Source organism: Bombus pyrosoma, linkage group LG14 (assembly GCF_014825855.1).
Source record: "Bombus pyrosoma isolate SC7728 linkage group LG14, ASM1482585v1, whole genome shotgun sequence".
Taxonomy (NCBI): domain Eukaryota; kingdom Metazoa; phylum Arthropoda; class Insecta; order Hymenoptera; family Apidae; genus Bombus; species Bombus pyrosoma.
Window position 1 is genome coordinate 4,429,027 of NC_057783.1, and position 10,955 is coordinate 4,439,981.

General features: G+C 34.7%; 1 long non-coding RNA gene across 6 annotated transcripts; it reads right to left on the reverse strand.

The window, feature by feature from the left end:
- Positions 1 to 1,092: 1,092 nt before the first annotated feature.
- Positions 1,093 to 7,872, reverse strand: LOC122575055. 6 transcript variants are annotated; one of them, XR_006319300.1, is made up of 4 exons: positions 6,237 to 7,618; positions 5,949 to 6,148; positions 5,181 to 5,817; positions 1,093 to 3,085 (listed from the first exon to the last, which is right to left on the reverse strand). It is a non-coding gene; the product is annotated as an uncharacterized LOC122575055 (long non-coding RNA). The 6 variants fall into 6 exon arrangements; XR_006319301.1 differs by lacking the exon at positions 1,093 to 3,085 and adding an exon at positions 7,794 to 7,872 and having other exon boundaries at positions 4,969 to 5,817; positions 6,237 to 6,706; XR_006319298.1 differs by lacking the exon at positions 1,093 to 3,085 and adding an exon at positions 4,969 to 5,103.
- Between the last annotated feature and the right edge of the window lie 3,083 nt (positions 7,873 to 10,955).

Sequence of the window (10,955 nt, forward strand, 5' to 3'; positions counted from 1 at the left end):
TTATCTCAGCGTCTACAAACCACTGTACGAAATTAATTTACTTCTATTTTATAGATCGTGCTCTTAGCAGAGGTGCGCGAGACAGTTTAAAAATGACAAATAGAACATTGTAGTATACGATACACATAGAAAGAGGGGCAGAATTAATTCGAACGGAATTTTCACCAGTTAATTAACATCGTAAAGCATCGTACACAGAAACATCGAAGCAATCTTCGTGTCATTTATCTCCTCTAGCCGTTTACTCCGCTACTATATCGCCTGGAAACTTTAATTACAAATTGGTTTAATTAATAGTTAGTCGAAGGGTAGTGAAACAACACAATTACACCGTCTAAGAGGAAGATAGTACATACTGGCAGAATTTTTCGGTTCTTATCTATTTTCAATGAAGTAACTGAATCAATGAACGCTGAATTCCAATCAAATCGAGAACGAGATCGTAATTTTGTAAATAAATCTTCGCGAGGCGAGACAAGCTTTGGTTATCGATTAGTTATCGAAAGATTTTGCGCAATAATTCAGTTTATCGAAAGTTTTACGTAATGACAACGATATGAGCGAACTAGTTATTTTCTTTCTCATCTCTTTTTCTTTCTTCTCTTGTTTTCTCTTTTCTTTTTTTGGATGCTGTTTACCGGGCGGTTTATCAACTGGTTTATCGCTCAATTTACTAAACATAATCTAATGAATAACATTGATTAATCGCTTGGCAACATGAGCATAGCCATAGCCCATAGCTATCTGTTAAAAATTTTAAGATAAATATACTTATTTACTGAAATAAGAAAACATTTGTACTTCGTAACGCTCTGGCATAAATAATAATATTTACCGAATACGCGGCGTATAGCAACAGCTAAACTTTGCCAGTACGTTCTGTACCTTTAAATGAGAAGGATCCATTACATAAATATAGAGATTATTTAAATCTAATTAAAAAGATATAGAAGATAAAATAGGTAAATAAAATAAATAGGAGAACATGAAATAAGAATAGGTGCATAAGCAATTTTATCAAAATATCGGTTTAATAATACTATTTTATCGTTAATGTAGATAAAGAATTAATGATATTGATGATATTGATAATACGGCTGAACGATCAGTGATAAAACGTAGAAAAGGAAATGAAGGGAGTATTATTTGACCGGAATTCTGCAATTTTATTTACGTACTTCTGTAATTTTATTTAAATACTATCATCTTCGGTGTAGATTAAATTTAAATGAGTCAATATTCAATTACTCTATCTGAAACGCAAACATAAAAAATACAATAGCGTGTTGCTTTTAATATTCCGTTATCTTGACTCCAAATGATTGATCGAAGGCTACTGATCTCTTCTTTAAACCCTGCATTTATGATGACTACAAAATCTTCTCCATTCTCAAATGCTGAAAGTGCATCTGCAATTTTATTCATATAAAATGCTAGAAAAATTGACCAAATTTACGATAAATAACAATTCATTTATAGATAAATAATTAATTAAATATTCTATTCTTTTTTGCCATTTTGCTAAAAACAAAGATGGAGTTTTAGCGCAGACTGAAACACACGACGGCCACGTGTGAGGTGGGTCTAATCGATCCAGAGGAACGGTCAGATCACGTGCAGCGATAGCGATGACGAAAAACGAGCGAATACCGTCGGTGAATGAAACTTTTCATTGATCTACTGGCAGCAAACGCTAGTTCTCCAGCGCAACGTCCACCCTTTCAGGTCTTTTTTGACTTTATTTTGGAAAAATCTTGGACATATGACGGTTAATCGCGGTGGTCGTGGCACAAGGACAGATAAAAGTAAGAGATTTTAGAAGATTTGTTGAAATTTGTTGATGTTCGACCTGCTAATCGTTTGATGGTTTGATCGAAAATTTCTACATTTTTTTATGTAAAATGCAAACGATAAATCGAAGAAATAATTAAATTATAATAAAATGAAAATTAATAAAGGCAGGCAAATCAATTGATCAATTGCAGATTAAATAGATTTCACTTGCTGCAAATGTAAATACAATGTAATTTATTCTTAACAGATATGAAACGAGCTATAGGAAGGGGTTGGACTTGCGGACAAAAGAATTAATCGTATCAAAGTGTCTTGTATTACTTGGTTAACAGTTTAATGAAATTAGGATTAAATAATGATTATAAAACAATTTTTGTATATACTGCAAGCCTTGAGAACGTAATTTGCATTTTAAATTACTCTTTTAGTCTAGCAGGTGGAACAATAAATTAGAAATGAAGTATAATATAAAAATGTAATTAATATATATCGGAAGGAACAAAGTAGCAATTTGAATTTATGGCATTTTTCAGATATCCGAGTTATTAATGATATTAGTTAATTTGCATTTAATGGTAGTTTAATTATAAGGAGAATGCTTGAATTACTTTTTACACGTGGCTACAACTAGTTTTACATCCACAACTCGTTATTCGTTCTAATTGAAGTAGAATTAATTTATGTTTCCTCTATGTTTACACTAGCATAATAGAGAGAAAGAGAAAGAGAAAGAGAAAAAGAGAGTTCCTCTTTCTACCGGCACTTGCATCGTCTATCTTTGTCGTACACTGTATCCTCCTCTTCCACCGCTCGTATCATTTGTCATTATCGTACACTGTAGCTCTCTTTGTCTGCAGTCAAGTCATGTCAGGACATCTATTAGATAATGAGGGAACTGAAACTTGGAGCGTTTACGCATAGATGGCAGGACATGTCTTGTCCAACACACGTTTCGGACTAAGGAGCTCTATTTTTTGCGTTTCGACGTACCACGTTAAGCCATCTGTTACGTGGTAAAGGAACTGAAACTTGGGACGTTTACACACAGATGACAGAACATGGTTCGTCCAACACACGTTTCGAAACAAAGAGCTCGATTTTTTGCGTTCGAACGTGTCACGTCCTGCCACCTATACATGATCGCTCCAAATTTCAGTTCCGTTACCATGTACTAGATGACACTGCATAACTTGATCGCAGACAAGGAGGGCCATAGATTAATTTTCCGTACTTATAATTAATTTAATTGTGATTACTCTTACTGCGCTCATCTTGGCTTATAAAGAAAATCCTGCAGACACAAAATTACACACATTAAATATAGGATTATTACATAGATAAGGATTTATGTAGAATGGAGATATCGTTGGGTAGCTTGTAGAACATGAAAAGAATAATATGGAAGTGGTAAAGGATGCAATTGATTCAGAGTTTAAAATTTAGAATTTAATGCGACGAGTTTAAACGTAACAAAGCAAACGTTTTTGAAATAAATTACCATGCTAAATTATAAGGTCATAATGCATTTACATATTCCTTATAATTTCTTGTATCTAACACAACATATTCATGAGATATTCATAAGATATACAAGTTATCATCATATAAATATTGCAACAAAATATTATATAATTATTGCAAAATTATATTAAATGTGTGCGCAATTGATTGTGAAATGAATATATATCCAGATATCTCATATGTTTCTTTTAAAACACCTAATCTTATGCACAATTGCATAATATTATATAGACATTTCCGCATGTTCTATGACGCCTTTAAGTGCATCTACATCTATATATCTCTTTTTCATTACTAAACGGTTGCAATAATTGCAAGTTAAGTAATTCCTATTTATATTTATCATATAATGATCCAATGTTCGTACAAATATCGTATAATATCATATACTATATGGCATGAATGTATAAGCAGTACATTTATTCTTGCTGAGACAGCAAAGCTTCTCACATTTTTCTGGAATTATACGAACTTGTGATTACGCAGAAATTATACAACGCAACAAGATCGAAGCGTAATAAATTAACAGCGGAATAAACATTCTATATAGATAGAAAAATATAACATTTTTTAATACTTTATCTAGAGAAAAAATATATAGAGTTAAATAAAACATATAAAATAATAAATATATATAAGATTATAGTTTCTCTAACGCTAGAACTATTGGGAATAGTACGTTGTACCATATTGTCATGCTGATAATAGTATTAAAATACGCTGCCATAAGCTGTTAGTTGCTGTTTGTCGCAATATTTTCATAAACTTTATTTTATTTAATGTTACTCGTCATAAGACCATAGTAGTGTAGGACAGTTCGCTGTTAGTTTTCACAAATTAAAATTTGATAAAAATTAATTGTACTTTTCCATGCCATGAAAACGTATTGCGACGAAGAATAAAGTTACAACTTATTTAATTATGAAATTAAAGTGACGATACTTTTCAAGGTTGAGATATACGCATATGTGTGAGGGTGTGTGTGTGTGTAAGTAAACTAAAGTCTCGAAAATTTTATCTTATATACACCGTTATGATTTTTAATTCGTCATATGACGCGAATGAAACGACAAATTTATAATAAAAGAAGAAACTACAAAATGAAAGAAGCGAAAAAATGTTCAATTTAATCTACCAGCATGTCCTAATACTTATGGCTGACAGTGTAAAAGAATTAACATGGGAAGTACGTGTAGAGAGATACTATACTGTAAAAAATGAAGAATAACGTTTCATCTGTAGATTTCATAAAACGTCGCAAAAAAATCCCTAAATACGTATCCTTTTAAATGTATAAAATTTTGAAAAGATATATAATGCGAAACGAGTCAATATTTTGTATAAAATTCTTAAGAATTTTCCGCTGTATATTTATAAAATTCCTATGAAAAATTATTGATTGAACATTTTCATAATTCTGGCAGTTCTAATATTAAAGTTCATTATAGCGCGTTGAAGCTCGTTTGCAGTAACCGAGGTCATGGATTAATCGGAATTCCAAAGATCCTCGTCTATTTTAAGGAGTAATTAGCGATTCTGCCAATCAGCTGACTCGAGACTTGCACTCGAGAAAAAGTAGCAAAGAATAAAATACGTCCAGTGATTCTTTATCACAAAATGCAAATTAGATGAGGATAAACAAGCTCGAACAAACGAACAAGTATGTGTGAACTAAGTTAATTTTATGCCAAAAATATCTATGCTATTGACTGTAACCGGTAATCTTTGCGTTTTTAGTTGTAGAAAAATGATTACCGCGCATCATTCGTTATTATCATCAACTACTCTCTGGAAAAATGGAAAACCAGACAAGCTTAATGAGTTTTGTGTAATCTTAAGATATCGAATTCGCTTCATTAACTTACATTTTTTATCATGGAACATGTTTCAGCGTCTGTCGTTATCACACGGTCCTTGCCATCAAGTTGTGGTTCTCTGAAAAAGATGCAGATAAATTTATACAGCGATAGCTGTGTTTTTTTTAAATATTCGGTTTCACGCAAATAACTTACGTGCAATCGTAACAAATATTTTCATGTCTTCAATTATGACATACTCGATTTTCTGGAAAGATAAGGACCAAACAAACTTACAATAATCTCTGCTGTTTAAAATATGTAGTTCCTACAACTCACTCACGACTTTTATCGCAGAGGATATTTGCACGTTTCTAGTTACGACACGTTCCTCGTTATCAGCTAAGGTGTCCTGAAAGTGAAACGAGAACCAAACAAAGTTGCAAGAACTTTAACTCGATAAAATATTCAATCTTCCTTCGAGATAGCATTTTTAAACATAGAAAACGTCTATAATGTACTTGTATCTTTCAATCACACTTTTGATTCCTTGATACGAGAAGACTGCATAATACTTGATTAATCTTTTCTTCTTGAAATATCCAACATATGCGATAAATTCACACGTGGCCTTGTCCCTGCAATTCTATACATTATACAGAAGTTGCTTACGCACTCTCGGTTGTTATATATCCGTTACCTCCGACTAAAGAAAAGAAAAAAGAAAAATGAATAAAGAGAATCAAAGAGATCTAAAATAATCTTTATTCTATACAGTACCGAATACATGTTATCGATTTATATTTGCATTTTTAATCACGCAAAATATTTACATACTTGCATCTACCATGCGTCTTTTGTCGCTTCAACAATTCTTTAAACGAAGAGAAACATTGTTTAAAGTAATTTTTACTTCTTAAAACACTGGACGGACAGCTGCGACTGAAATTTTCAATCTTCCATCCATTTTAAACGACGTTAGAGGGTATTCACACATTCACGGTTATTACGCGTGCTTCCTCGTCATCTCCTACTTTCTGATAAAAGAAGAAATAGGAAGATATACACATTAAACTTAGAAGAATTTTTCCGCCATGAAATATCCAATCCACGCGATTAACTTACACGATCGATACGATATAACCGTTTCCCGGAACTTGGCTCGGTATCTCTTGATTTTTGCCCGCTATAGCGGCTCCCTTGCTCGTTCTGCCCGTCTTTAGTCTCTGGCATTTCTTCTGTTGGTAATCGGGTGGCGACGCGCGACCAACACGGAGCGGATTCTTTTTAACCGCGAGCGTAAACCGAGTCGCCGTGGAAAAATGCTGTTTGCGGGCTGGCCAGGGCCGTATCCGTGTGCCGTTCGTCGACCCGTCGACACATATAGGGACGAAAAAGCACACCAGAACCGTGGAAAATCGTCGACACGGGAATAGACGAGTTTCTGCGGCTTTGAAACCGAGCGCGAGGGGAGACCAGAGACGTTGACCGCGAACAGCTAATGATCCCATGCCGTACGATGATTCCCGGTGTATGTACGGAAAAACTATTACCCAGAAGTTCGTTCCTTTATTTGTTCTGTGAAACACGTCGACCTGAAAGATATTTCCAGATAGAATATCAGATAGGAGAAGTTCAGTGGGTTTTGTTTTCTGGATACAAGAATATATTCATTATGGGTCAATGTGGTGCACTTGTACTTTTAATTTTCGAGCATTACAAGCTTGAAACGGGGAGTAGACTTTGTTGAGATTATAAGGTATTCAGGTCTTGTCGAGGAGTAGAGATAAAACAAGAGGCGACACTGTTGAGAAAGAAACCACATCCACGTAGAGACGAAACGATATAACTAATTTAAATGTCCGCTTGGCAAAACTTCGATAGTGGTCGGTAACTTGCGGTAAAATTCTCTACCAATCTCCACTCGCGGCAACTTCCTCGTGGTAAGAGGATAAGAGATCTGGTAAAATCGGCAATGCCAGTCGGCTGCAAAATTCATTGAACTCGAGGATATTTATAACAAATGAGACGAATGCCTGTAGAAAATACTGTAAGCGTTAAAAAAACAAGACATTCAGGGGGAAAAGAAAACTTACGCACCAATGTAGTTGAAAAGTGTGTCTGTAGGAAGCCCTGTACGTGCCATCTCTTAGATGGTTGCAGATAAAACTCGATCTTCCATTTATTCAGATAGATGTTTATGTATTTTGTAATATATTTGCAATGAATTATTTAAAAAGCTATAATTGTATTATGTTTCTTATTCCCTAACTTTTTAATTTTATACAGCTGACATAGATAGTTAGGAAATCATTATGGGTAACATACGTAAAGTGTTAACACAAATAAATTGTTAATTATCAGAGGATAAGGTGAAGTAAAGAGGCACTTGAGTACAGTCATTGGAAATGTCCCCCTTGTCCCTGTAAAACCAGTTTGAAGTGACAAGACATCAAGTAAAATCAAAGATGCCGCTGCAAGTGTCCATGTACATCGTGTAGTACATATCAGAAAATTTAAAACAATTAAATAATTTCAATTTATTTATATAAAAGTATTCTTGTACTTAATATTATTAGTCTCTGTGAGGTCAGCCCCTAAAAATACATCTGCTCGACTTGCGATTAAAACAGGGAGCAATAACCCTTCTTTATTTCCCTAACCGTCTAACCATACCCTTACCTCAACAAAGCTAATCTCCGTCTGACGCCGTTTATACTCGTAAGGTAACAATAAAATTCTGAAAGTACAGAGCTAGTAACCGATAACGGTACCAACGACGCAATTAATCAAATAGACGATAACGAGGCAGAATTTATATTTCGGCTCGATACACGTGCCAAAAAAAAATGACGTAACCCCGACGAATTGTTCTATTTAAAAAGAAAAGCAATGTCTGCCTTCTAGAACGAACGAAGACGAATCGAACAACTGTGCGTCTCTCTTTTATCAATCGAATTCTTCTTCGATTAAATAAAAATAGACATGTCGTGACTGGTCGGCAAAGTTTCGCGAACAATCGCAGAACAATTTTTTCCGGCCACTAGTTTACGCAATTTCACCTTCTGTCCTCCGCGACGATACATATCGAGCATGCGAAATTCCGCGCAAAAAGCCACGCGAATTCAATGCGAATTTGATAAGAACGTTCGCGAAAGACAAGAGGGGGAAAAGTAAAACGCGAAAATTTCTCCAAATGTCAGTACAGAAGCACGGAGAAGGCAAACAGTCGCTGCTGCTTATCGCGCCTTATCAGCGATTGCTTGCGAAAATATTGATCTGCAGATAATACTGATCCTGCAAAAACGCGTTTCTATATCTGGGAACTGAGAAACTTTAAACTCTAATTAAGGCGCTTATCTGCCAAGTACTAATCCCACAAAGCAAAAAATAGAAAAAATTGGTGGAATCATATAAGAGAAGCGTCAATCAAATGATTTTGCACTAAAATTTCAAAAATTTCGCAAGTGGTGTTAACCACTTTAACCTATGAACGACAGCAATTATCGTGGCAATTGCCGAGATTTCGAAATTGGTAGATTATATGTAATTTTTATTCGTTTTAAAGTGGGATATTTAATTTAGTTATCTGATTACCAGTAATAATACAATCGTAACTTTCGCAGTTGTTTTGAGCTACAAAAATTAAGAATAGAACGAGAGAGGAAAAGAATGACTCGATAATAGAAAACATTGAGTTAATTCATAATAACAGACGTGATTAAGCAGTATTAATTTGCATATCTAATTTTTACGTAATACGACTGAACCGTGATGGAAAAAATTCGCGATTATAATAACATAGGCGCTCGAGGTTACCATAATATAGCATCTAACATAAAAAGCATAATTGTCGCGACAATAAGACCACAGCGACATGTTATTAATACCGAGTTATCGCTTCAGAACGAGACAGAGTTCAAAATCCCTTCAGATGGTTAAATGTAACGAATTCATAAAAATTCTGCAATTTCTGTTTCACTTTTGAGTTTTCTTAAAATCCACTGTGTTCTTCCTTCTTTCGTTTCAACTTGCTTTTTATCTCGCGACTTATTTTCCAAGAATAAGTAGATATCGGAAACAAAATTTGAGATTCCTTCAAATCGTCAATCGTAAAGAATCTGTCAAAATTCTAAAATTTCTACTCCATTTTCAATGTTTAGAAAGAGGAACGAAATGAAATTTTGCGCTCAAAATTGAATGAATATTTTCTTTCCTCCTTTGTCTTAATTTATTCTCTATCTAACGAATTACCTTCCAAAACAAATATTACAGACAGAATTGAAATTTCGATAGAGCATTGTGTATTTAACAAAAGAAAAACAAACAAAATACGTAACGTAATACATTGCAATAATCTAAACAAACCAAGATGAGAAGAAAGACAGAGCAACCCGTAAATTTGCACGCATACTACATGTATATAGCTTCTACGGGGATGACTAATATCCGGTCGGTATTTTTTGCTTTGTATATGTCATCGGTTTATTTCGGATGTTGTCGAGGTAATACGATGGAAACAGTACTGTTTATAAGTGTCATTGCTCGTTATCTGATCAATGTGTTTACCTCGTGGAATGTACATACATACTACCCCACTCAAAAGACCGAAATAAGGCAGACAGCGTCTCTTATGCAATTACATAATCTACGTATGTATTTATTATTTTGTCTAGCGCTACGTGACCCAAATCCATGAAACTCTCTCGGTGACCTTTGCTCTTGGATGCTGGCGCAACGACTGTCCATTCATTAACATCTATATTGATTACAAAATTTTAGGGCTAAACCTTTTGTCCTCGGCATTGATTAGGTATAGGAATATGTATAGAAAAAGGGCGACAACATCGCTGCTATTTAATTGATTTTGAACGATGAATCGAATATTCTAACTTACTATGCTTTTATGTGACGACTCTTTAATTGCTACCGATTACGAAATTCCTGAAAGAGCCTCTCGTCGTTGGCGTTGACTAGATATGAACGTAATCAGCCGCACGATTGTTACCTCTCAATCATTTTTAACCTAATATACTAAATTTAAATGCTGACTCCTTCATACGTATCGATTAGAAAATTTAAGAAAAGGATCATATTTGATCATTATATTGCTATGTAATGTTACTATAAGATAGAAGACGTTGTTCGAGAATTATTTGCAAAATTCCACTGGCAAAATTTAATACTTTTTACTAATAATTTTTAATAATGAATTAAAGTTCTCGAGAATTTTCCGGCCATTCAAGATATGCATGCATGCATATATGCTTGGTATATACTAAATACATACTGTTTCGTCGACCATTCGCGGAGAGACGCGATCGCGAGAAGGCACGTCAACGGGAGTCGTAAATTCCCGTTACGATTAAATAATCGACGCCACGAAATGATCGATCCCCTGATTTCTGTTACGACAATAGGGGTGGTTCTACTGAATTTACACTGAATTAGCAGGTATAGAATAGTGTTTATTCCAACAACTTTATATAGAAAAATAGTTACACTGATGCGTATGTATAAGTGAAGTAACTGACTGATTTAAGGTATGAAACTCGGTAATAACGTGTTGGCTATTCTAACGGTGAAGAATAAGTGTAGAACTGTTGATGACTGCTTGAACACTCGCTCGAGAGTGTAGAACTGCCCTTAAGGTGTCTCGGAGGAAAGCTTGGTGTGGGTGTGCCCTTTGACCGATGAACGCGCATTCGTTGTTCACACTTTTCGTCCAGGAAGTGAGAGTAACGATCCGCGATGCTGATTGATTATGACCCATTCTGATGAACAGGATATGCAGAAGTCTCCCACCAATTCTGATGACTGTCCGCTTTCTCCGTGATTCCTAAG